This window comes from Hemicordylus capensis, chromosome 1 (genome assembly GCF_027244095.1).
Source record: "Hemicordylus capensis ecotype Gifberg chromosome 1, rHemCap1.1.pri, whole genome shotgun sequence".
NCBI classification, from domain to species: Eukaryota; Metazoa; Chordata; class Lepidosauria; order Squamata; family Cordylidae; genus Hemicordylus; species Hemicordylus capensis.
The window spans coordinates 322,782,476-322,809,710 of record NC_069657.1 but is presented as its reverse complement, the minus strand read 5'-3'; the positions used below and the strand labels follow the sequence as shown (position 1 = coordinate 322,809,710).

General features: G+C 43.4%; 1 long non-coding RNA gene across 11 annotated transcripts in view; it reads right to left on the bottom strand.

Moving 5' to 3' along the window:
• LOC128341280 (uncharacterized) overlaps positions 1-27,235 on the bottom strand; it is a 563,294-nt gene that overhangs the window by 198,017 nt on the left and 338,042 nt on the right. The window contains exon 1 of one of the 11 annotated variants that reach the window (XR_008314310.1): positions 15,842-15,860. The exons of the other annotated variants lie outside the window; for them this stretch is intronic. This is a non-coding gene — a long non-coding RNA (uncharacterized LOC128341280). Of the gene's footprint in view, positions 1-15,841; positions 15,861-27,235 lie in introns of those variants that run through there. 11 annotated transcript variants of the gene reach the window in all.

Genomic DNA, 27,235 nt, shown 5'->3' with positions numbered 1-27,235 from the left:
TGGTTTCCAGCGCCCCTATACTGGAAAATACGGGCGCTGGCTGGGGCAAGGAGGCGGGAGGGCTAAGCAAGCCCTCCCGCCCTTAAAGGCATACCCCCCACCCGGACCCGAACCAGGCAGGGCCGGACCGGTCCGGCAGTTCGGCCATTCTTTGGAATGGCCGCCGGACCGGTTCGGACACACTACTAGTATGCATATCTTGGGATACACACATATCCCTGCATGTGTATGCCAAGTGGCAGAAGGAACCACATGTCCAAATGGATCTGCATATTCATATTCTCACATCTTCATTGGTGGGGTTGCACCTTTCCAAAAAGCTAAATTTCCACACAGTGGGAAGAGTGGGGCCATTGAATGTAGTCCTTCTCACTCCTCCCTCCCTGCCAAATAGCTAATTGGAAGGTTTTTAGCTTTTCATAAAAGGTTTCTGGCTATTCATGTGCACTGTCTTTGAACCAGAATGTTCTGAGCCATAATACATAAGTCATGGACAATACCCCCACCTCCAAGAACTGGCTTGGGTGGTTAGGAAGGGGGACATGGACATGCCCAGAGAGTGCCTGGGATATCTTCCCCAGGCATCCTGATGTCCTCCCAGTGCACTCCTTTATCACCTGCGTAGGTGGCTAATCTGTACTACCATTCTGTATGTGACCCAAATTCTAGTAGTATTTGGGTTGCACACAGAGTGGCAGTTCAGCTGAAACTCCCGCACCCCCATGCAACTAAAGAATGCTCTGGAAGAACATCAGCATGTCTGTGAAAGACGTAAGGATGGGAGAGCTCTCAGTATGGACTAGTTTTGGGGTGAAGTATCGTCTGAACTGGCCCGTGGTTTGTAATAAAAGAGTTGCTATAGAAGATAACTTCTAGGTTCTGTAACTTCTGAAAGCCCTTTCAGAAGCCACAAATGGGTAGGCATTTTCCTTAGTGTAAAGTAGCAGTAGTAGGGATTTGGGTCCATAGTGCAGTTTCCAGTATCCACCTAAAGCAGGGAGAGTGGACAGCCTCAGTGTTGGGAGGCATGCTGAAGGGAAGCACCCAGACTCGAGACTGGAGGATGGGCCATAGTTCAGTAGGAGAGCACACGTATCCCAGAATCAAAGCTTGGTATCTCCAGGAATGACTCTAAACAGCCACTGCCAAACAATGCTGAGCTAGGTGTACCAACTGTCTGATTCAGTATAAGGCAGCTTCATATGCTCAATAGTGTGTTGTTTTGTTGTTTTTGGCAGAGGGTGGTTTGAAGAAAAAGGTACCTCCTACTGTAGAGGTCTGCTGCCCAGCTAAGGCACTCCTGCCCCTGTATCAGCTTGCCAGCCAGGGATTAGTCCCCTCATGAGAGGGCCAGTCCATTGGGGAGAACCAGAGGCACCATGTGCTTTGGGTCTCCATTGGACTGCATTCTCATGAGGTAGGCCATCCAACTATAGGGGTCCCTGCCAGTACTCCCTCTAACAGGGATTTCCAGATATTGTTGACTACAACTCCCAGAATCCCCAACTGCAATGGCTTTTGCTTGGGGATTCTGAGAGTTGTAGTCAACAAAATCTGGAAATCCCTGTTAGAGGGAACACTGTTCCCTGCTGATGTGGGGCTCCCGCTATCTATGGTTAATAATAGAACTCATACTCCATACTTTCCCCTCTCCACTCAACCCTTCCAGACTTCCATGGAGTCTGGTTTGCTCCATATATCCGATTAGCTTCAGGTGGGCAGACCTGGGAAAGAACAGAGATGGATCCTACATCTACAGCCAAACAAGTGGCTGTGGGCTGGTGTTGTGGCATATGTAAATTGGCCGCCATGGGCCATCCTGGGGTAGGGAAATCACAGATCTGAGTGATCCTTGGCAGGCCAAGTGGCCATGCAGGGCGGGGGGAGGGGTATATTGATTGATTGATTGATTGATTGATTGAATTTATAAACCACCCCATCCAGACAACAACTTTTAAAAAGATATAAAACCTACAACTCAAGCACAATGCTAAAAACAATATAAAAACAATTCAAAAATGATTAAAACTCTTTAAAACCAATTAAGATACTTTTAAAACAACAACACTTTACAGACCTTGGAAGGCCAGGCTGAACAAATAGGTTTTTAGTGCTCTCTTAAAGGCCGACAGCGAGCCTAAACTGCGGATATCTGCTGGGAGTGAATTCCATAGACCAGGAGCAGCTACAGAAAAGGCCCGGTTCCGAGTAGCCACCAGATGTACCTGTGGCAACTGGAAACAGACCTCTCCAGATGACCTCAGCGAGTGATGGGGATCATACCGAAGAAGGTGCTCTGTGAGGTAGCCCGGACCCAAGCCGTTCAGAGCTTTAAAGGTAATAACCAGCACTTTGTATTTCACCTGGAAACATATCGGCAGCCAGTGCAGCTTTTTCAAAACAGGCATTATATGGTCTCTCCAGGTTACCCCAGAGACCAATCTGGCTGCCACATTTTGAACTAATTGAAGTTTCCGAACTACGTACAAAGGCAGCCCCACGTAGAGAGCATTGCAGTAGTCGAGCCTAGGGGTTACCAGCTGATGCACCACTGTTTTGAGATCGTTCTCTTCAAGGAATGGATGCAGCTGTTGAATCAGCCAAAGCTGATAGAAAGTGCTCGTGGCCATAGCCTCCACCTGAGATACTATGGTGAGGCCTGGATCCAAGAGCTCTCCCAAGCTGCGTACCTGTTCCGACTGGGGAGTGTAACCCCATCCAGTACAGGAAGATCTAACTCATCCCCTGAATTCCGATCCCCCACAATGAGCACCTCCGTCTTGCTTGGATTCAGCTTCAATTTGTTATCCCTCATCCATCCCATTACTGCCTGTAGGCAGGCATTTAGGGAATGAATGCCATTTCCTGATGATGATGATGATGATGATGATGATGATGATGATGATGATGATGATGATAAGGAGAAGTAGATTTGGGTGTCATCAGCATACTGATAACACCCAGCACCAAATCTCCTGATGACCTCTCCCAGTGGTTTCATATAAATATTAAAAAGCATTGGTGACAGAATGGAGCCCTGAGGGACTCAATATAATCGCTCCCATTTTGAAGAGGAACTGTCACCAAGCTCTACCATCTGGAATCTGCCTGAGAGATAGGAATGGAACCACTGCAAAGCAGTGCCTCCTATCCCCAATTCCCCCAGGCAATCCAGAAGGATACCATGGTCAATGGTATCGAACGCCACCGAGAGATCCAAAAGAACCAACAGAATCACACTCCCTCTGTTGATTCCCCAGTAAAGGTTATCCATCAGGCTGACCAAGGCAGACTCAACCCCATAGCCCACTCTAAAGCCAGTTTGAAATGGGTCTAGATAATCAGTTTCCTCCAAAACCGCCTGGAGCTGGTTAGCCACCACTCTCTAAATCACCTTACACATCCATTGGAGATTGGATACCAGCCTATAACTGTCCATCACCGAGGGATCTAGGGAAGGCTTGTTAAGTAGTGGTCTAATCAATGCCTCCTTCAAACAAGGAGGCAGCCTACCCTCCCTCAGCAATGAGTTAATGATATTAACTAAGCCATACCCAACAATCTCCCTGCTAGATAAAAGCAGCCAAGTCCGGCAAGGATCCAGAGAACAAGTGGTAGGTCGCACTGCCCCAAGCAGCTTGTCCACGTCATCAGGCATCACAGATTGAAACTGATCCAATCTAATACTGCAAGAGGGATTGCTGGACACCACCTTAATAGACTCTGCAGAAACAGTGGAGTCCAAGTCGGCCCGAATACAGGAGATTTTGTCCGCAAAGAACCTATTAAAAGCATCACAGCAAAGCAAAGTCCCCGGGGATTGGTTTGAATTGGAAGGAGCCTGAATCATACTCCTCACAACCTGGGGCAGCTTTGCTGGATGTGAACAGGCAGAAGCAATGTGCACAGACCAGAATTGTTTTTTTGCTGCACGCACCGCCTCCGCATAAACCTTCAAATGGGCTCTATGCTGTGTCCTGTCACATTCAAGCCAAGTTCTCCTCCACTTGCACTCCAGTTGCCTACCTTTCTGCTTCAGGTAGAAGTCTTGTGAACTTGAATATGTAGAATATGTGTTGCAGGGAGACCAGACTGTCCAAGTGGGTGTTTGGACTCCTGGTTCATGGCAGTTTCTGGGACCAGGAAAGCTGTTGCTGGGGTACCCTTTCCGGGGCTTGCATGGATCTAACAACTGGGCTGGGTGGCAGCAAACCTCCAGTCCTCATGCATGTCTCCCTGGCCAGGCACTCTCAGGAAAGAGTGGTCCTTGGGAGAAGGGAATTTACATCTATTGCAAGTTTTATAGTCACACCGGGCTTTTGAGAGTATCACTTATTTCCTGTTGGATGGTTCCACTCATGAGATATAGCCAAGACAGCATGCTTGTACCCCAGGGGGAGGGGCTGGGAGCCCCCTCCCCTACAAATGGGTACAAAAAACAGAACAGCTGAAAAAACCTAGGAGCTTTATTTCAACCCAAACTTGGGATTATCCCATCCATGGTAGATTTTCCTTTGCTGGAACGCATGATACTGCACCAGTCTAGGGTATCTCCCAGCCAGGGGGCCAAGGCTGGACATGTCAATGCACAAAAATATGTGCAGAGTTGAAGACAGCTCTCTCTACAGTTGGAGGGAGCAGCACCATCCACAGGAACCTTAAAAATACAGTCACTGCCCAGGCATCCAGGGAAACCAATGCCTTGCTGCCTAACCAGACAGCACACACCACACCTTTGAAAGGATGCCTTGCTGAGCAGCTTTGCTAGATAAAGTTGTGCTATTAATGAAAGGGTTCCTTGCACGTCTGCCCCCTCCTTCCCCGGATATAAGCTGTCAAAGTGTTTTTTAATTCTGAGGGAAGGTCATTCTGAGGGAAGGTCATGCATGCCTGGCAATGCGCCAACATGTGTGTTGCAGGTTGCTTAAGACATCCAGTCCAATCAACAAAGACAGACACCAGATTTGTGGGACTATGTGCTGTCTCTTTATTTGACTAGACCACAGGAAGATTGCCATGGGTGGGGTTTCTGCAGGTTAATCCGTGTGGCCAGCACATTGGTATTTCTGCTAAGCGCCATTGTATCACTCCAACAGCCTGGCATGTGGCATATTTATTTATGGCATAAATAAATAAAATATAATGTGTGCCCTTTGTTGGGGAAACAACCTAGTTGTTCAATTTCTGCTGTTGCCAGGGCTTTATGTGTTTGTGTGCATATCTCTACAGCCCTGAATTGCTGGGGAACAATCCTGCTGTGCCAGTCTTGTCATCCCATCCTTTTTGTGCAGATGGACAAGGGGGGCCCATAAGATGTAGAAAAATGGGTTTCTCCAGTGTAGTTCTTTCCCTTTAAATGGATGAATGCTAAGGACGTGGCATCCCTGTTGCCAAGCAATGTCAGGAGGAGTGCAGAGACAGCGAAGGGTGGGCAACAGCTCTGAGAGAGGGCCAGCAAGAACTATGGCCAGCATAGAGCTGACACATTGTTGCACTGCTCTGAGTCACCCTCTCTATGGTTTCAGGAGGAGCCATAGGACAAAACCCAGGTTATAGCTGTGGCAGAATTTGAACAAAACAATGGTCTTTTGTAACCTGAGGTTTCAGCAGTGAAACTAACTACAAACCAAAGATTCAAATTCAGGTTTGGGGTTGAATACTGAGGCGCAGTTGTGTGACGAAACAGTGGTTTCACGCATTCAGACGACCGCAGACCCAAACCTCTGGCACATTTGCTTCTAGTTTGGCGTTATGTCCAAACACATCAAAAGTGTCAGCACTGACAGACTTAAACAGGCTTCGCTTGTGCATCTATTCTTTGTATCCTCTAACATTATTTTGCCATACCAATGTATTGTTTTTCTTATTTCTTTTTTTAAAAAACTGTTAAAAATAACAATATGTACAAATTCATCCATGGCACAGTTGGAAAACTAAAGCTTCTGTTGGGGAGGGCTAAGCAAAGCTGTGTGACAGATGGAAAGGTCTCAATGGATGAATGGTACTACCACAAATAAGTAGTCAGCAGCCAGAGGGAATCAAATAATGATTACAGAAGAAAAATGAGGGCTTGCGGGGGAAGAGAGGGGTCGACTCAGACTAAAAATTCTAGATTAACAATATTGCATGCAGTGATATCAATTTAATGATATATCCTTACCCCAAAATGCATGCATGCGCGCGCACGCACACACACACACACACATCATGATAAATAAGGTAGACAGCTGACAAGCCAGCCAGTGTGGACAATATAAAAAGCTCAACATGTCCTTGGAGGAAAGGGAATGTACTCCACAATTTGTACTGGCATGCCCCCAAACCTGAACAGATTACTTTCTGACGATCAATATCTGTAACCACCAGAGGCCTGTTACAGAGTTTGGGGGAAAAAAAAATCCACTTCCAAAAGACCAGGTCCCAGGCTTACATTTTATTTTTGCCACTGGGTGCTGAAGTAAGACTTTTGGACAAGGCTCATTTTTCATCTCTTTATAAGGCTGTGGATTGAATATGAAGTTTGCTGACATGTTCCAAGGGCTTCCCTTTGCAGGCTTCCTGTCCCACATATGAACATGCAGAAATGGCACTCCTCTTTGACCAAAACTTATAGCAGGCCCTTTGTCATCTATCTGATACATACATTCCTATATGGAGTTTTAGTACAATTCTTTCTCTTTCACCTCCAATAAAAATAATATGTATGATTCTTTTCCTCCACATATTTATTTCCCCCTTTCCCCTCCCGCTGATCTATTTTAGCCACATTACATACAAAATGCAAGCTGAAAAACAGTTCCATGTAGACATGGGTTAAACATCATGCATGAGATTTACAGTCTCTATTATTGATTACTATAATATACCTTAAAATAAATTCTTCCTGATAACATAATTTAACAGAAAAGAGAATGAAAAACCTCCTCTCTGATATTAGTCTTGCCATTCTGCTTCTATAGTCACAGAATATCCTCTGCACTTTGGTTTATCTTATTGCAAACCCACTTTATCTACATTCTCATTTTATCCTAATTTGCTTTTCTGTTATACTACAGTTCATTATTCAATCAGTGAAAACTGGAAACAGTTTTGAAGATGTATTGATGATATTTCTCCCTTCTAGTTTAATTTTTCTGAAACTAACCTGCCCATCAGAATGAAGAAAAACAAAACAGAAAGCAACAGAAAATCTAAGCAGCTTTTTAAGAAACAGAATAATAAAGGGGGGGGGGAGAAAAGGAGAAGGGTAGGGAGCCTGTATTATTAATAGGGAACTCTAGGATGATGGATGAAAAGAACAACAATATCCTTTAATCATAAAGCACTAACATTCCAGCAGTGCTGGTAAGTGAGTGAAGCAGTGAAACCATTTGAGACTTAAACAGATGAATTAGGAAGGGTTCCACTGTGGGTTCCTGGACCAATTTCAAGGCAGTAGCCTGATTAACTAATGCATAAAAAGCAAGTGATTCTTCCAATCAATAAGCTTTTATGTAAGCATATTTGAGTTATAACATTTAAACACAGCAGACAAGTGAAGAATCAGGGATTCCACATACTGGCTAACAAGGCAGCCACTTCTCCACAAATCCTGCATTCTGCCCCACCTACAATTTCTCTTTCAAAGGTATGGTTTATAATCGGAAACATTTTGTCTTTAGGTACTGATATATTAACAGGTCACAGCAATGCATGTAAGAATTCTGTTTTTAAAATCCTGTGTGTACATGTCTATGTGTATGTGTGTTTTAAACCATATCATAAAGGAACAATAAGAACTACAGAAACAAAAATTATTCTGCTTTGGTTGTTCCTAATGAAAAACAAATTTCATTGAAACTATGAATGAGCCAGAAGCTAAATTCTAGAACCAAATATGACTGGCTTGGCAATCTCTCTCTTCCTTGGAGATAGAAACTGCTTTTGATTTCATACTAGTTCTACAATGACATCATTTTAAGCAGAACCTGATCATTTTAGAAAATACGCACAGCTCTGTATAACAGTTATACTCTTTCCACTAGCATCCAGAATATCTTTGTATACAGAAAATCTTTGAGATATGCTGGTGTGATCTCACAAACACACTGGTTGACAACCTGATTAATGCGGTGCAGCACTTAGTAATCCATAGACCCTCTTTGTGGTCACTAGCATATATGGGGGACAGGTTTCACCCATGGAAATTTTAACACCAGAAAATATGTCCCTGAGAGTTGCATAGATCACAGAGACATATTTTTTGGAATGCTAAACAGTGCTTTCAGGGAAAGGGGAGGAAGTCACACAGCCCTCTGGGATGTATATTATTGGGTAGCACTGAGGGCTTCCTGGGGAAGGGGTTGTCATCAAACACTGCCCCTTCTCCAGTGCACCAGTGCAGTTAGTGTGGTTATATTGTTAGTCTGCTCCTTTGACTGCATTGGTGATTCCTGGCTCTGAATATCAGCCAATAAATTTAATTAAACCTTTTCCATCTCCTCCTCTCTCAGGAATAGAAAGAAATGCCAAGCATTTTGAGAAGAAACAGTCTGCTGATACCTCAGGGTTATTATTTGAGAAGAAACAGTGGCTGGTTCAAACTATATTGGCCCTAGAACATGTGAAGGAGGAGAGGGCACATGAAGAGCATGTCTGTCCCAACACTCTCTTGGTGTGCCCCTTGATCACATGTGGGGGCTGTTCATCCAAATAGCCCCTAAACACACACTCCAAATGCTTGTTTAAAGAAGTATTGTAACACATATTTAGGGGCCATCTGGATATACAGTCTCTAGAGGAGATCAAGAGACACACTGTGAGGGCATGGGAACATCCCTGGAGGACATTCCAATGGATGCATTCTCAGCATGCTCCTTCTTCACATGTGCTAGGGTAGGTATCATTTGAACTGGCCCAGTATGAAGCGCCACCTTAAACCCAAGTAGCAATTGGGGTTAAGACTGAATCTTCAGGTCTATTTGTAGCGTGCAGGAATAAAATAGGTAAGTGCTACACTAGTGACAACTGCAAATAATGAGAACAATTTCATAACAATAACATAAGAAAAGCCCTGCTGTATCAGACCAATCTAGCTCAGCATCCTATTTCACCCAGTGGCCAATCAGATGTTGGTGGGAAGCACAGAAGCAGGACATCCAGGCACTCCAACACTGACACCTGGCATTCAGAGGCGTAAGTAAAGCAAAGCTGTGCCATCGAGTCGGTGTCGACTCCTGGCAACCACAGAGCCCTGTGGTTTTCTTTGGGAGAATACAGGAAGGGTTTACCATTGTCATCTCCCACACAGTATGACATGATGCCTTTCACCCTCTTCCTATATTGCTGCTGCCCAATATAGGTGTTTCCCATAGTCTGGGAAACATACCAGCGGGGATTCAAACCAGCAACCTCTTGCTCCCTAGGGCAAGTTACTTCCCCGCTGCGCCATTAAGTGGCTATTCAGTGGTGTACTGCTGCCTCTGAATTTGGAGGTGACACTATAACCTTCATGACTTGCAGTCAATAAGGATATTAACACAACCATACCAGCTGGAGATGGGGAGAAGGCAGAATCATACTACCTTCCCTCATACGACTGCCCATTGATTTCAAGCCGTGCTACTTGCACACACGATCACTTCTGTAGTGAGCAGCATAATGAACTGGAGGGAGGGGGAGTGAAGCCAAGCCACCAAGAATCCCTAATGCACTGCGCAAGTAGTGGTGAAAGTTCCTGAGGCCAGATCACCATTATCATTTTAATGGCTGCCAGCATGACCAGGCAGTGAGGTAGGAGGGTGTTTGTGTGCCCTCCTACCTCACTTTTAGCCCCGGTACAAAAGCTGAGCTACTCTGCAGAGCAGCACCGGGATAGGCGGTGATCCAGTCCAATCAGGCTAGTGCTGCCCTACCTGGATAGGGCTGGTCGTGAGAACAACCTCACTGAGAGTCTTTACTCCATAAGATTATCTGATCTTCTTTTAAAGCCATCTAGACTAGTAACCATCACTACATCTTGTGGCAGTGAATTCCATAAATTATGTGTGGTACTAACATTTTGTCTGCCTTAATCTCCTGCCAATCAGTTTCATATGTTATGGGAGAAGGATGACAATCTTTTGCACCACATATTCTTTTAAAAGCCTAATGTCCTCCCTCAGTTGCCTTTAAAAAAAAGAAAGAAAATCTCCATATGTGTTAGCCTTTCTTCATGAAGAAAGGGCTCCAAGCTCTTGATCATGTTGGTTGCCCTCTTCTGAACCTTTTCCAGCTCTACAATAACCTTTTTTGAGATCTGGAGACCAGAACTGTGCACAGTATTCCAAATGTGATTACCCCACAGATTTTTATATGGCAATTAGAATACATGTATTTGCAGCTTTTCACTGACCCATTCTAATCATGTAAGTCTTATCTGTGACTATAAGGGGAAGAGTTGTGGGAAGAGCCATGCGCTAGCAGCAAGCATATCACTTCAAGTAATACATAAGTGGGGCTATATCCAGGGCCTCTAAGGTCCTAGAAGCCCAAGGGCAGAATCTTTATTTGAGTGGCTCCCTGCCATCTGCTATCTTACTTCTAGCTTTCATATACTGCATAATGTTATGCATGCAGTGGAATGTTAATGCTCCCATAAGTGCACAAGAGCACTGTTGTGCAAGCACAAAATTGCACAAATGGAGTTGTGCAACAGTGTGCTTATTATATATAATTGCCAGCTGCACAGTCACACAATTCCATTTGCCCAATTTTTGCACTTGTGCAACTCTGCAGAATTTATGTTCTGCTACTCCAAACTACTGAAATACAATATAACCCAGGATCAGGAGTTAACTGATTAGTTTTACTGCCTTGGATGAAAAGAATCAAATTGATCACTGAAATACTGAACCATACATTGGAAGGGAGCCCCATCCGTGTGTGTGTGGGGGGGTGCAATTATCCTCATTGCCCCCACTCCCATAAGGCCCTGGCTATATCCAAAGCTATTTAGTTATAATTAAATCATTATGAAATCAAAATTACTTAAGATAGTCACAACTAATTTGTCTCATTGCTTTCAATCGTGCTTACCCATCTTCAGCACAGCATCCATCCTGTGGCTGTTGCTGGTGTCTATCTTATGTTTCTTTTCTTTTTTTAGATTGTGAGCCCTTTAGGGACAGGAGAGCCATTTTATTTATTTTTATTTCTCTATGTAAACCACTTTGAAATGCAGTATATAAATATTCGTCATATTCGTACTCATGACTAGTTTTCTTTGGATACAACCACTAAAAACCATTCAACCGGACATGCAGCCTGGCAGAGGTTAAGATACAAGATGCATTATTTAGGGCCCACTGATATCTGTTTACACAGGTTCAGCATAAAGGTGCCACAAATACAGCTAAATTAATAATTATCACACTGTTTCCATACCAGGCAAGCATGTGGAAACTTCTGTGTACACAACGGACGCTTTTATTTTCTTTCTTGAAAGAGCCATAAGCTATGGCTGACATGTCCCACTGCATCATGTGGGAGGTTCTGAACTACCTGTGCCACAGGCCTGTTCCATTACTACTGCTGTCCCACTGCTCCACAGAGCAGTTCATTATTGCTGTGCAACTGTATGTTGCACCGTGCCTTACATTGGGAAAAATGCAAGTCATGTCATTATGTATATAAATAAAATAAATAAAATAAATATATTAAATAATGTGCAGTTGTGCAATTAGTAGCAGAACAGCCCTGTTGCGCAGCAATATGGCCGTGTGTTTTAGATGCCTGCAGCAGCATAGGCAGTTCAGAACCAACCACATTACACTGGAGGAGATGTCAGTCAGTGTTTTTAACTTCTTAAGCATTTTTAAGCATAAACAGGAGCTTAGGATATGGCTGGAACATAAAAGGCCCCACTTAATGCACAACAGGCTCTGCTTGTCCATAAAGAGACTTCCTTCAATATTGAGATGTTTATGGCACATACATTTTCAGAAAGGAGAGAAAATATATATATATATATATAATGCCATGAACAAAGAGTAATCCTAAACTCTCAACCATAATTCTACATTGCTGCAGAGTTCCCAGTGTTCTATAATATATCACAAAATATGTTAGCACTCTGCAATGGGGCACAGTGAACATTAACCTTTCCTTTCTCTGACTCTTCAACTATTGTCATAGGAGCCCACCTGGCGTGAGACTGTCAGGACAACCACAGATCAAATACATCTTCCCTATAGGAAACTGCTTTGAGGTACTAAAGTACTAAAAACCACCAAGAACACCTTCCTACCGTTTCTGAAATTTCTTCTCCTTTGGAAGATTTTTACAATAGTTTATTTTCTCCATAACCCAAATCAATCTTGAGTGCAAAGCTGAATACATTTTACTTTCAAGTTGTTAATTATCTTAAATAGGCATTGAAGGCAAAACAACTAAATAATAGTAGGTCGTCGTTATAGCATTTCTCTCACATGTTTTAGCTATAGGAGGGTAGAATCACTGAATAGCATTTTGCAACATGTCCTTAAAAAAACTCAGTGGGTTGCCTCTGTGGGAATGAATCAACTCTAGATATAGTAGGCATTAAAAGCTGATGAGCCTGGAACACTGCATGAAAGAGTATCACTGCATGTATCATGTTGGTTGACTATGCATGGCCCAGCTATGGTTTCCAAAGGGTACTTAAATACGTATGTGGTCAAATGTGAATAATGGGTAGCAGTATTATTGTTCACCACTTAGCTGTTGGGTAGCGTTGTGCATTTTGTATTTTTTCTGTTTCGATTTGTACCAAATCCGAATCAACCCCATTTTGTATTCTGTCCAAAATTAAGGCTTCCAAATCACCCCAGTTTTGTTTTGTAACCGAATTAATCCGAATCCGAATTAATTCAGATTTTAAAATGGGTCACATGGTCAAAAGAGTGCATGACAGTTATAGTGCCCAATGAGTGGAAGCTACCAAAAAAATTTCAAAGGACTTTGGCAAACTGCTGATTTTTGGTGAATTCTGGAAGTTTGCGTGTCTTTCAGATTTCCCCCATAGGGTATGATGGAAATTTCAGGAAAAGTATAGCTTCACGCGGGGGGGGGGGGGTGGCGGCCCAGGGTGGAGTGTGGTTGGTGGTAGTGCCCAGTTGGTACAAGGAAGCTACCACAATTTTTTCAGAGGAATTTGGCAAAGGGCTGATTTTTAAAGAATTAATAAACTTCTTTAATTAATTTAATTAATTCTATTATACCCTATGAGGAAAATCTGAAAGACGCTTATTAATTAATTTAATTAATTAATAAGCGTCTTTCAGATTTTCCTCATAGGGTATAATGGAAGTTTATTCAGTCCCATAACTCTACTTGAGGGGCACTGGGGTGGCCCAGAGCAAGTGGCGGTGTAGTGTACATAGGGTGCCAACCACCCACATGGGTTGCCAACCCATGAAGTACGGGGTTTTGTTGTTCTAGAGGTGTTCTGAGAGTAGATTCTCTAGTAGCATATGAGAGTGGATTCATGGTTTTCCATTAAAAATCTCATTTGCTACCAGAGAATCTAAACGCAACACCTCAGAAACAACAAAGCCCAGTACCCCAATGGGTTAGCAATCCAGTGACGTGGTTGGCACCCTCTGTGCACTACACCACCACTCGCTTCGGGCCATCCCAGGGCCCCCGAGGTGGAGTTATGGGGTTGCTGAAACCTCCATTATTCCCTATGGGGAAAAATCTTAAAGACGCGTAAACCTCAAAAATTCCTAAGAAACCAGCCCTTTGCCCTATTTGTAATCTGGTTGCACCACCCTTGGGGCACTGCCACCCAACCCACTGTTTTGCCCCTGAAACCCCACATAAACAAGTTGAAAGAGTGAAGAGAATGATGAACAACGACACTTTATTTTTTGGCACAGTTATTTGAGAATTTTGCAGCAGGTGTGAGCCTCTCCCTGTGGCACTAGCACAGCAGCACAACCCATTTGTAGATTCAAGCAATCTTTCAATAAAAACACTCCCTCCCCCCATGAAACAGTGACCACAGGTCATTTGAGATAGCAAGATAGATCAATGAACTGCCTTGGTACTATGGAACAGCTTCAAATGTTTTTAACTGAAGTGGAGTAAGCCATAGCCCAAACAACTCAGCCTACTGTTCAGAATTGTTGAGATTTATCATCACTGCATTTAAGAAAGTGCAAAATCATGGATCATGGTTACAAGAAAGAGAGAAGCAACTAAGATTCCTGGGGATGTCAATAGATTGACAGGGGTATTCCCCACCCCCCTCCGTTTGTCTCCTGTAGTCCCATGTGGATGACCTGTCCCTGCAATTGCAAAAGTTGTGAACCACTGCCTTAGACATCATGTCCCACCAAATTACATTGTGGCCTAAATTACATTAGACTGCTCAACTTGGGCAACAAAACTTAGACACCACTATAACTCATAAAAATCAGAAGAAAAACAAAATAGCTCTTCAAAAGACCCCTGAACAAGTCAAGAGATTCTTTCTAAACCTTTGGGGGAAAAACCCTATGTAATTTCAGAACTTTCCTAACCAGCTTCTCAAAAAGCTTCTCCACACAATTTATACCATGGCTTTTAGCAAGAGCTTTGGAATTGCATTGAGCTCCCAAAGATATTTGGGTATTTCTGTCTCAAAATGCTGTCTTCCAAATCTCTTTGCAAGGTCAGTTTGCATTTCAATCACACTGAATACAACACGTACTTAACTAAACCATTCAACAGCTTTTTGCATATCATCTTCTGCTAATCACTCAGTGCCTCAGCTGGAGTGGAGAGAGCCAGAGAAGACAATTTGAATTGCAATGCTTTTCCAAAGAACAAAGCATTCTGTCTGAAACACAGTCATTTCTATTTGGAAACAAAAATCTCTGTTTTTTAATTCTTGATTTTGTCTTGGTTACAAAACCTCCGAAATTGCCATTTTTAGGCACAAAACGTTTTGTACCTGAATCAAAATGCACAAGCCTACCTTTTGGAGCACCACCAAGTAACACCAATAGACAATCTCTAGATCTGTTGTGTATTTTACATGTACTGCTATGTTGATTAACATTCTTCTTGTTTGTCTTCCTGCTTCCACTCTTCAGCATCTCCACTCTGTATTACAGGTTGTCATTTGTCCAATATTTTCAGCTTGTTTTTCAGATCTTATTACTCAGATCAAAAAGAAGGTTAAATGGTACCATGATACAGTTCCTCTTCCCAACAGAAAAGGAAGAAAGGGAGAGAGATTTGAAATGGAGGGAGGGACTGAGATGTAATTTTAATAGGAAACAAGTTGTTCTAGTTAGAACTAATCTGCCTACTTTCCTTTCACTATCCTTACAACTGGTCCAAAACAGTTAGGCAGTTCACAAGTTAGCCCACTTGTGGCTCAAACATTCATTCATCTGCCATCTTGAACTGGGGTGGATGGCATCATCACAAACTATGCCGTTGAGGTGGCCCTGTGTGTCCCTACAACTGTACCCAATTTGGTTCATATTGGTCCAAGCATTACAAAGTTGATAGTTGGAGGTACAACACACACACACAAATGGTCACATGGACAGACATACACACTGAATGCTGGGTGAGCTCATAAGCTACTGGAAAGTAGGTTAAAAAGAGAAAGGGAAGGGGACAGAAAGAAAGAATGTTATTTAGTGCTCTGCTTTAGGCCACAAAATGTCATGGAACAGCACAGACTCCTTGCAGCTTACTATCTCTGGAATGCCCTTCTGCCTGATGGCAAACTCTTTCTCCACTTTTACATTAAAGTGCTTCTTTAAAATGCATCCAGTAATCCTGGCTTTTCCTGATCAACTCTCTTTCTCTTTTTCCTTTCCTCCCCAATGTGTTGAATCCTTACCTGTAGACAGCAAGATGGCAGAAAATTCATGTCTTATTTTTAATTTTGGAGCAGCACCTAGGAATTTTATACAAAATAACAACAATAATAAATAAATAAAAACTGTAGAGTACATGAGCTACTCACTAGAAAGAGTATTTATTTATAAATACAGCTAAGGCTGGTAAGTTTGTGTGCTTTTTATGGTCTCACTGGGTGAAGCTTTATATCTTTGCTGCTTCTGATTTTATTGTTTTTTGGTTGTGTTTCTGAGAGAGGTTTTGGTTTGTTTTAATTGATTGATTGTTTTGTTGTTCTATAAGATTGAAAGCTGCTGTGAGGACCAGAGGAGTGGTGGAATGTATGGAATAAAAATGATTCAAATACATTTATTTTAAGAATGTATATCCCACCTCTCTTAAAATGATCACAGAATGGCTTACCCTAACAAAAACAGGCATAATAAAATAAGAGATTAATTAAAACAGCAGCAAAAAGCAACCTTAAAATAACACAATTCAAAAGTCTTACAAAATAAACATGATTAATAAAGTTTTGATACCATATCTGTACATCACGCAAAGCCATGTACAACACAACAATAACACATATTAAACAAAGAAAAGAAAAGGAAGGAAGCTGCATACAGTCAGAAGCCATTGGGAATATAGACTCTCATTCTCTGTTCTTATTGCCAAAAGTGATATAGGGCAGAAAATGTTATCACTGTCCCAAATATTTTAATATGTGATACACCATAGTCAAAGGTCTTGTTGATAACTTGCAATTTCCTCAAATTCCTTGTCGGTGCTCAGTGCTACCCCCACCCCCTGAGAGGAATAATCAGGGGAAGAGCACCTACCATGGGAAGGAAACAGGAGTGAGGATGAGCAAATGAACGTACCACTTGGCAAGGCTGTCCAAAGGATTCCCAACCATGTCTGGAGGGAAGAGCCACCATGACGCAGATACAGAGATTAGGCAGGGAAAGCACAGGCGGACAAGCAGTCTCATCGGAGAGTGGCTTTCCTTTAGGAGAGGGTGGCAGGTTTTGATTTTGTTTCTGCAAGACAGGATGTATCTGGGGATGGGGAAGTCTGCTATAACTCCATTGTCCTGGAAAGATAACTTTATGCATCTTCAAACCTCTGCAGGGGTGTGGGATCCATTAAGATGGTCCAATGCTGGAGGTATGTGGATCTGCTTGGCTTCTAGAAAGTCCTTGGGGATTCTCTTACTGACAAAACTGGTATTCTCTCGATGCCCTGGTGGGTCTCTAGTATGAGAAGCCTGCTTGTTCCTGGGAACCCTCTTCATCTTGGTGAGTTTGGTCAGCTCCTTGGTTTACCTCAGAACTACCTCCTGTGGTTTACCTGTTTAGCTCCTTGGTTTAACTGAATAATGCTGGAGGAATTGTGATTAATCCAACTGAACATGGACTATAGCCTATTTTAGTGACTACCCCATGCTAGTGATGGGTGCGAAGAAAACTCACATCTCTGAAAAAATCAATTCATGCATATCCCTACTTGAAACAAACTCCAATGGCCTAACTAAATGGTTGCAAAAGTGTCAATTTGATTTGTACCCAAATAGAATCAACCCTGATTTGTTTGGGGTCCACATTTGACCAGCTGGCAGAGGGCCGATTTGTTTTGTCCACAAATATCCAGAAAAAGGTAGATATGGGTACAAATCATTTTGTACCCAAATCAATTCGCACAGAGAGCTGGTCCAGGCAGTGATTTTCTCTGCAGCAGGAAGGGGGTGAAAAAAAATCCTCTTATCTTTTCCTCAATCAGGAAAGCAGGAACAAAAAGCAGAGAATCTACTCCAGGCAACAGGCAGGCAATGCAAGGCAAGGCAAAGCTCCTCTGGCTCTCTCTCTCTCTCTTCTCCTATGACAGCCTGCTCTTGAACATCAGTTTTTGGATAATTTGTTTTTGGTCTGATTTGACTCCAGATAAATGGTAGTACCATTTAATAAATTACAGCTTAGGCCAAGAGTATTTAAGAGAACTCCACCTTCATTATGAGTCCTGCCACCTATTGAATCATCTTGGTAGGTCCATCTGCAGTTGCCACCAGCTTGTCTGATGGTTACTCAAGGACGGGCCTTCTCCACTGCCACCCCGAGGCTTTCCAATGCACTCCCTGCAAAAATTAGAACCTCTCCATCTCTGATAGATTTTTAAAAGGCTGTTAAACTGCATTTGTTTATCCAGGCTTTTAATTAGACTTCTAGAATGTATCATGGTTTTTGAATTTTAAATTGTTTTAATGTTTCATTTTATTGTAAAACATCCAGAGATATGAGTTTTGGGTGGTGTATAAATATGTTAAATAAATGAATTACTTACCTTGGGCAACATTTAGTCCTGTTGTATTGGATAAATTGCAAATGGTGTTGCCTGAGGATATGGAGAAAATCCTCGGTAGTATGAGGGCGACTTCATGTGCTCTTGACTCTTATTCTTCTTGGCTGTTAAAGCTGCCAAAGAGGAGATAGCTTGCTGGTTGGAGGGAATGATTAATCCTTCCCTCCAAGAGAGGACAACATGCATCAATGCTGAATGAGTTGGTTGTGAAGCCTATTTTGAAGAAGCCCTCTCATGATCCTTCCAATTACAGGCTGGTCTCTAATCTCCTTTTTCTGGGCAAAGTGATAGAATGTGTGGCATCTCAGGTACAGAAGATCTTGGGTGATATAAATTATCTTGACCATTTTCTATCTGGCTTGGTCACCCTGGTGGATGACCTACATTGGGAACTAGAGAGAGGGATTGAATTCCTCTTGATTCTGCTGGATCTCTCAGCAGCATTCGACAACCACAGTATTCTTCTATGCCACATCTTGGGATTAGGAAATACAGTCTTTGACTGGTTCTTATAATACCAGTCACAATGAGACTTCTACTCGGCCCCTTGGTCTTTGGACTCTGGGATTCTGCAAGGTTCAGCCTTATCTTCTGCATTGTTCAATATCCACATGAAGCTGCTGGGGAGGCTGTTCATAGATTGTGGTGTTGTCACCAATATGTTGATGAAACCCAACTCTATCTCATTTAGCATCAGATCCCAGGAAGTTGGTTGATGTTCTAAACCAGGTGATGGAGCTCGAGACAGTACTGATGGGCTGGATGTGGACAAACAAATTGAGGCTTAATCCAGCTAAGAGCAGACCAGTAGGAGAGCCAGTCAGGAAGCAGGGGCTCAACCTGTTCTAGATGGAGATTGCACTTCATCTGAAAGAAGAGGTGTATAGTTGCGGGGCTCTCTTGGACCTGGCATTACTCTTGGAAGGTCAGAGGTAGCTGTGACTATTAATATATTTGCTTAGCTTCAGTTTGTGTGCCAGCTGTGACCTTCCTTGAAAAAGTAGATCTGGCTACTGTTTCCAGTGCCTTAACCATATCACACTGGGATTCCTGCAACATGTTTTATACAGGTCTGCCCTTGAAAAGTATTTGAAAACTTCATCTAGTGCAAAATGTGGCTGCCAAGTTAGTGGCTGACATCCAGACTGATCCTGCACTAATGCAGGATCATTTCCTGTTGTGTGATGGGTGTGTGTGTGCATGGAATACAATTTCTGGTAATCCCTTCTTCCCTCTAAAGCTGCCTGTGCCTCACAAAAGTATATTCCCAGGAGTCCCCAAACCCTCAGAGATGTAGTTATGGGAATCACAAATGGCTGCAGAGGGAAGAGGGAGCTGCCAACAATCTGCCCCCTTGAAATGATGGAAAACCTTGGCACATTGGTGCAGTGTTAGTCTGGATGTCTGCCAGTATCTGAAGTTGTTAAGGTGGATTATATCACCCCACAACGGAAAGAACTGCACCGTCTGCCAATTTGTTTCCAAGTTAAGTTCAAGGTACCAGTTTTGACTTCTAAAGCCCTAAATGATTTGGGTATTAGGAGATATCTGAAGAACTGCCTGTGCCTAAGTGAAGCTATCTACCTTACAAGTCCTTCTTGGGGAGAGGGGCTCTTCTCAGTTGTTCCCAGCTTGTTGAACTTCCTCCCTGTAGAGAAATGCTGCTTCACGTTCATCACTGCGTTTTGCAGGCAGATGCTCTATCCATCAAATGAGGTGTTCTCCTTTGAGCCATGAAAGGATCCTGGGTGCTTTCTGGTATACGAGATTTGCAATGGTTAAAGTACTGCAAAGTGCCCCAGAATTAGGCAGCAGTTTGAAACCACGAGCACAGTGACTTTGATACAGCTTTCTATGCAATGTGACAGGGGTTTGGCCTTCTGTATTGCCCACCACTGCAGCGGATTTTGCAGGCAGGTGTCCATATTCCACCTGGATCACATTCACTGCCCCCCCTCTCAATTTTCAACCGTGGAGGGGGTGGGGAACTGCTGATGCAACAAACTGGTTTTTTAAAAAAAACATTTCTTGGTGCTTTCGTGCAAAGGTGCAACAACTTTCAACTTACTGCAAGCTAAATCACCAAACACATGGGGCGTGAGACCAATGGAATCAAAAGGAAATGAAATGGAACGGAAATACATTAGATATATATATTTTTAAAGGGGGGAAATGGCTTTACATATCAAATTCCAGAGACTAATGTGACCGAAACCTAGGGCCAAAGGCAGAAATGAAAAACCGAGAGACGACAATATATTAAGAAAAATATAATGTCTGGCTTTACATATCAACAAATCCTTGATCTGTTGAATGAGCCAGCAAATCCACAGCGTGAATGTATCCAAAAACAAAAAAGGCTTAATGAGAAACATGAGCGATCTAAATCAGAAGTTCAAAGCAGTTGAGAAACGAGTTGCACCCTTGCACCATTGTGGATTGCACCCTTGCCCAAGAAATTGCGTTGAAAAGATTAAAAAAAATAATTTTACATGAGTGGCAACATTAGTTCAGGAATGGGTGGAAAGGGGCTATAAAAATCGGCAAATCCAAGTGAACTGTCCAGACCACACCGCGCTGCAATGGATCAAACACGGGGCAACCCTCTGTACAACGGAAAAACACAGCACTTTCCTGCAACAGTATTACAACTGTTATAGGGCCAAAACGCATCAATAAAACCCGAATCAAGGCATCGGAAATATGGATGGCACCCTGGTGCAGCGACCGCGATGCCACAACATGAGAAATATGGAGGGGTGCTTAACGTTGCAAAACTGTTGCAGCTTGTGATCTGGAAAATGCCCTGGTGATCTTTTAAAATTATCATCATGCTCCTATGCTTCTTTTTTAAGCCTGCATTTTATTGTTTTTAGCTGTTAATTTATATACAGTTGTCCCTCACCTATTGCGAGTTTCCCAATCACATGTTTGATTATCTGCAACTGGGAAATTGTGACTGCCCTTGCAAACCACAACCCGAGTATTTGCAGTTTGGAGAGGGGTTTCTTTTTTTAAAATGTAGTGGGTTTTGGGGGGTAATTTCTGGGGTCAGGGGATCATTTACAAGGGTTCAGGGGTGATATTGGGAGAAATCTGTTTCTCTTACTTTTACCTCTGTAGTGACAGAGCAGCGGGCATAGGGGCAAGAACTCTGCCCACCTCCCAAAGGGTCAGGCGCTGGAGGCGGTAGGAGGTCAGGCACTGGAGGTGGCAAAAGAGCTCCTTACATGGGCCCACCTTCCTCCCCAAAGCTACAGATCGGGCATGGGCACAGAGGCCTAAAATCAGCCTGATCTGTAGGATTTGGGAGGAAGGTGGGCCCATGTAAGGAGCTCTTTCACCACTTCCAGCGCCCGACCTCTTGCCACCTCCAGCGCCCGCCTCCAGCACCCAACCATTTTGGAAGTTGGTGGCAGAGCTCTTGATGCAGTCCCCACTGCGCCACCACCGCACAGCAGCAGTGGTAAAAGTAATAAAAACAGATTTAACTTTCCCTTCCCCACCCCCCAAATCAGGGGGTGGATTTTTTCGGTCCTGATTCCCCTAACCACCTGTTTCCCATTCACTGCAATGTCACCCCAACCACAAATTCGGCAACCATGAGGTTTTCCCAGAACGGAACCATCGCGGTTGGCGAGGGACGACGGTATTTTAATTGTTGAATGCCATCTTGGAGTCTATGTAACAAAAATAGCTTTAAAATACAAGTAAATAAATATTTAAGATAGCAAACATCTTTACTACTTACATGCTACACAAGTTAATGAGGCACCATAGCTTATAACTAAGCTAAGGGCTTGAGATGAGGTCAACAATATTCAATTGCAACTCTGGAGTTTTGGCTGAGACACCTTGTAATATAGAATCCTATATTCTTCCCACCAAGCACTATGATTTGAGGAGAGATAAAGTCAATTGTAGCATGCTTTGAGCAACGGCAAGCCTAAGACACTGAAGTAGAGATGTCAATCACATAACCGCTCTCCTTTCAACCTCAGCATTTTCCACCTATATCACACCACCAGATTCAATGAAAGGAAGTTTTGTGACATCAGCAGCAGAGAAAAGCATGAAAACAGTCATCTGATCATTGGATGGAGCTTGATACAGTCTGACAGGGTACAAAATATACCACATACTGTAGGGTGGTGTCAATATTAGCAATTTTGGACTGAAAATGATACGATGTAAAGTGTTGCTGATAGGGACTGTATCGAATCAGATACAATTATTCTTCTAACTCAATGCTCAGCCCTAACACAAAGTTAAAGTAAGTTTCCCTTCAGTTAAGAAATCTTGAGAACTTAGTCACGAGGGATTTTATACTGCAGTCTTCTTCTTTTTTAACTAATGCCATTTTATTGTTTTTATTGACTTTTTAAAATTTTGCTTTTGAAAAACGTTTCTCTTGTATTTTATTGTTTTTATTATATTTTACTAGTTTTTCTTGTAAGCAGTTTTGATTACTTTTTTATAGAAGAGTTGAGTAAAAATATTAAAACTAAAGTAAACTAAGTAAACTAAGAATCACTATAAAGTAAAATAAAATTGTCCCTATCATTTGGTCCAGCAATCAAATCCACTCTCTGCTGGAAGATTCCATTGCTTTATGTAGAACATAAAGTCAGTAAAGGTTAATTGGAAGCATTAAACTGAGAAGGTTCCTTAATTAAGGCATGCCTTTCTTTGCAACTGAATATAGGGGGACTGGAGGTTTGGGGGGTGGTATGGTTTTTAAAAATATATTTAAGAACTGCTTTAACTTTGTACATTAGGCAAATCTGCACAAAGGAAAATGGGTCATCAGCTGTCTTATGTGTAGTACAGACAAACACACACACACACACACACACACACACACACACACACACACACACACACAGAAAGGTTCTGAACCAGAAAAATGAAACCTGTCCAATGTTCTAGTCTTCCAAACTGACATGAAGCTTTAATATGAGCAAGTATAAGATGATTTATTTTCAAATCTAATACACAAAGTTCTGGATGTAATTCTGTTAAGCAGTTTTACATTTTGCCGCTAGGAATTCCACCCCCCCCCCCCCACGTTAAGCTTTAATATCCTTTCAAATGCATTAATGTATCTCTGGAACAGACACTTTAGAGACTCCTGCATGCTTTGAATATTTCGAGGATAAAAACAGCTCTCGATACTCAGTTGGGCTATATGTACTACCTTGCTGGCACTAAACCTTGTAAAACACCGAAGGGAATGGCTCTTTGCCTACAAAAAAACATCCAGGGAGAAAAAAAAAATATTTTTAAGGCTATTCTACATAGAACGTAGAATAACTAAGGCTGCATTCCTACCACATTCTTACTTAGAAATATGTCCCAGTGAAATCAATTGGTATCCTTTCCAAGTAAGTATGGTTAGGATCAGGGGTGGCTAATGGGAGAGAGTACATCTATAATAACATCAGGGGTGCTTAAAATGATATTTGAGGGAACACAGGAACAATTTACAAACTTGTTTTTTATCTCAGTGTGCATGACAGCACTTGGTAAGCTGGTTGTCTGTATCATCCCGAAAAGGAGTTCTTAACCTGAGGTCCATGGGACAGGTGCAAGTTGTCTGTGAAAAATCTTTGCTGCACTTTATTTTGTTTCCTGGTAAACCAGAATAAAGTTCTTGAAAATAACTATCCCCGGTACCTATTTTTTCCACTGACTTTTACTGGAGACTTATGAAAATTATATAAATGGGGTGGGAGTTCATGGATATTACTTGAGGATCTGACGGTAAGTTCTAGAAGTGCAAAAAGTTAGGGAATCCCTGATCCAGAGATTCCACTGTACCCAAATTGTGGACAGAACTGGAGAAGCCAAGATTTAAACATATGCTTTAGACATGCGCAATGGGGTTTAGCAGAGAGGGTTCTCTGCAAATTCCCTATCAGAAGCATTTGGAAGATCGCTGGGTCATGCTAGAATGTTGCCACACATGCCGAAACATCTGGAATGCTCAGGGGCATATTTTTACCACTGCCATGCATGCCTAAGGCCTCTGATGCAGCAACTGAAAGGGGCAGTGAAGACCCTGACTCCTTACTGCACAAAAGTCACTGATTGTTGCTGTTTTGAATGAGCCTGCAACTCAACACAGTGAGGCTGTTCTCGTGTGAAGCCTAACCCAAGCTAGGGAAGATCAGCCTGGGTTAGGCTGCTCATGAGAGCTTCCGGGATCAGGCCCAATCCCGGCAGAACAGTGCCACCTAGCCCCACTTTGTAGCCCAGCTGCTAGCTGAGGTTAAGGGAGTGAGTGCTCCCTTAATTCGGGCTACCACATTGTGTGTTGGCTGGAGCTAGGTTTAACCCCAGCCTAGAGCACCCATCTCCTGGGGAAGTCCCCCAATGCATTGTGCATGTTGCGTGGTGCATTGTGAAATTTCCAGATGCCAGTCCGTGTCATCCCAGTCTCCTGAGCTCCACGCTGCAGGCACACAGTGCTGATTGTCTGGGAGCACGGTCCATGCTCCCAACAAGAAGGAATCAGTCGCTGGGGTGGTGGGGGGAGGTGAGTTTAATAAGCCTTAGTGTGGAACTCAACATAGTGTGGCACATCATCATACTTTTCCATATTTCCATCCAGGCCAACATGGGAATCAACTGGGATAGAATTCAACAGCCTCCCAGGCATCATCCACACATCTGCAACTGATGAGAAATCTTGGGAAACAACAGTGAGAAAACATTCTATTGGTTAGAAGGACTATGGATAGCTCTTTACCACATATCTGCATCAGATACTTGGTAAAGTCCTCCTTACCATTTCATGATCTGATACAGATGGCCAAGGTGCCCAGGATTAGAGAGCTATTCTCAGGGTAGTCTGATCATCTGTAAAAGTATAGGTGACCATTTTACCATGCAACAATGTTTGTCTGTATTCACTTGTTTTTCTATTTACCTGTGTGTATTCATTCAATGATATTTATGTTATCATAGAACTCTGAGGTGCATACTGATTTAACCCTCAACCAGATTGTGGGGTAGATTTCTAGCCCTGGCTGCCTAGATAAGGATAAACAAGCAAACCACTGCACTCCCAGCTATGCCCTGGTTGTCATATTCTTACCTGCACTTTGGTACACAATATATCCACAAGTATGGCCCCTCACCAGTTATGATATTTATGTTATTAATAAAAACTAGCAGTTCTCCCACAGAGCATCTGTGCACTAGGACTTTGTTGCTCTCCTTGCCCCCTGCCACAGCCCCTGCTTTATTGCTCAGAGTCAGTTACCCTCTTTCACTGTCCTCCTCCCCACCGCTCACCCGCTTTCCCCCTCCCTGCTGCTTGCTCACCCACCCCTCCCCACTGCTTCCTTGCCCCTATCTCCGCTGCTTGCTCGGTCACTCGCCACCTCCCTGCCACTTGCTCACTCACTCACCCCCTCTGCTCTGCTTCCTTACTCACTTGCCCCTTCCTGCTGCTTGCTCACTCACTCACCGCCTACCCGCTCCTCTTCCCTATCTGCATATGGAATCTCCACTGCCCAATCACCATGGTACTTCTGTTCTGTTACCTCCGATTGATAAAGCACTGTGTGGGCAGGGCTTGCCATGTAGTGCAGGGTGGTGGTGTGCATGGAACCGCGGAGCTGTGGTTCGGCGCTGGGTGGGATGGCTCTTTAAGGGCAGGCGAAGGTGCACTTACCCCTCCCACCACTTTCCCCCTGCTGGTGTTCCATTCTTTCCAAAATCCACGTCCCTGCTGCCCCTTCCCCCATTGTTGCCCGGAAATTGGCAGAAGTATCGCCTGTATGAGTGCACTCTGTGTGCGCGCCCGTCACACCCGTCACATGCATACGTGATGTGTGCATGCGATGAGTGCACGCAACATGTACACACAACGTGCACAGCCGCCGGGCGCATGTGCAGGCAATACTTCTGCCAATTTCTGGACAACGGGGGAAGGGGTGGCAGGTTACGCTGCTGCCCCAGGGATTTTAGAAAGAAATGGAGCACTGGTGGGGGGAAAGTGGCGGGAGGGGTAAGTCCACCTTCCCCCACCCTTAAAGAGCCACCCCATCCGGTGTCAAATCGGCAGAACCACCGGTTCTTCAAACCAGTTTGGAGGCCAGTAAAGGGCCTCTGGACTGGTTCCGTGCACATCCCTATTGCAGGGCTGCTCACTTGGCCCCCCAGCTGTTTTTGAACTACAACTCCCATAATCTGCAGCCACAGCGGCCAATAGCCAGGGATTATGGGAACTGTATGCCAACATCTGCAAGAGGGCCAAAATTGAGCAGCCCTGCCTTAATGTATTATATATAGAGATATGACACAGGGTAGAAAACCTGTGAATGGACTCTGTATGGTGGGATGGTATCTATCTCATTCCCATGTCAATTGGGAGAAAAACTACCCTAGAAATTAATGGACTTACAATGGTGGGGTAGTTTCTGTTCCATCCCCACATTTAGCCATTTGGGATAGGAAAGAATACCCGAGAGTGTTCTTATGAACAGCCCTATCCAAGTAGGGCAGAGCAAGCCCAATTAGGGCTGGTCATGAGAACTGCTAGGATCAAGACCAATCCCGGTGCTCCTCTGCTAGATAGCCCAGGTTTTCTACCAGGCTCAAAGTGATGAAGAAGGGTGTGCGCACACCCTCCTACCTCACTGTCTGGCTGTGGGGAAGCTTGGGCTGCCAGCAGCCAGAGCTTCCATAGAGCTGGGCAGAAGGCGTGTTTATCCCGCCCCCTCAGTTTTCTCTACCACAAATTAAACAAACCCAACTCTTTTACTGTATGTAGAACTGTATATATAAACCAAACTGAAATCAAATTAGCTTTTTGCATTAATCTCAGACTGAAAGCTAGTCCTGAAAGGTAGGGATGTGTGAAACGTTTTGGGTACAAAACGTTTTGTACTCGAAACGGGCCGTTTCGGGTGTTTTGTAGACAAAACAAAACACCCATTTTCCAAATCTGAAAGTTTTGGACACAAAACAAAACGTCCCTGTTTTGGCTACAAAATGTTTTGTTGTTTCGGACCTCCATTTTGTGGCG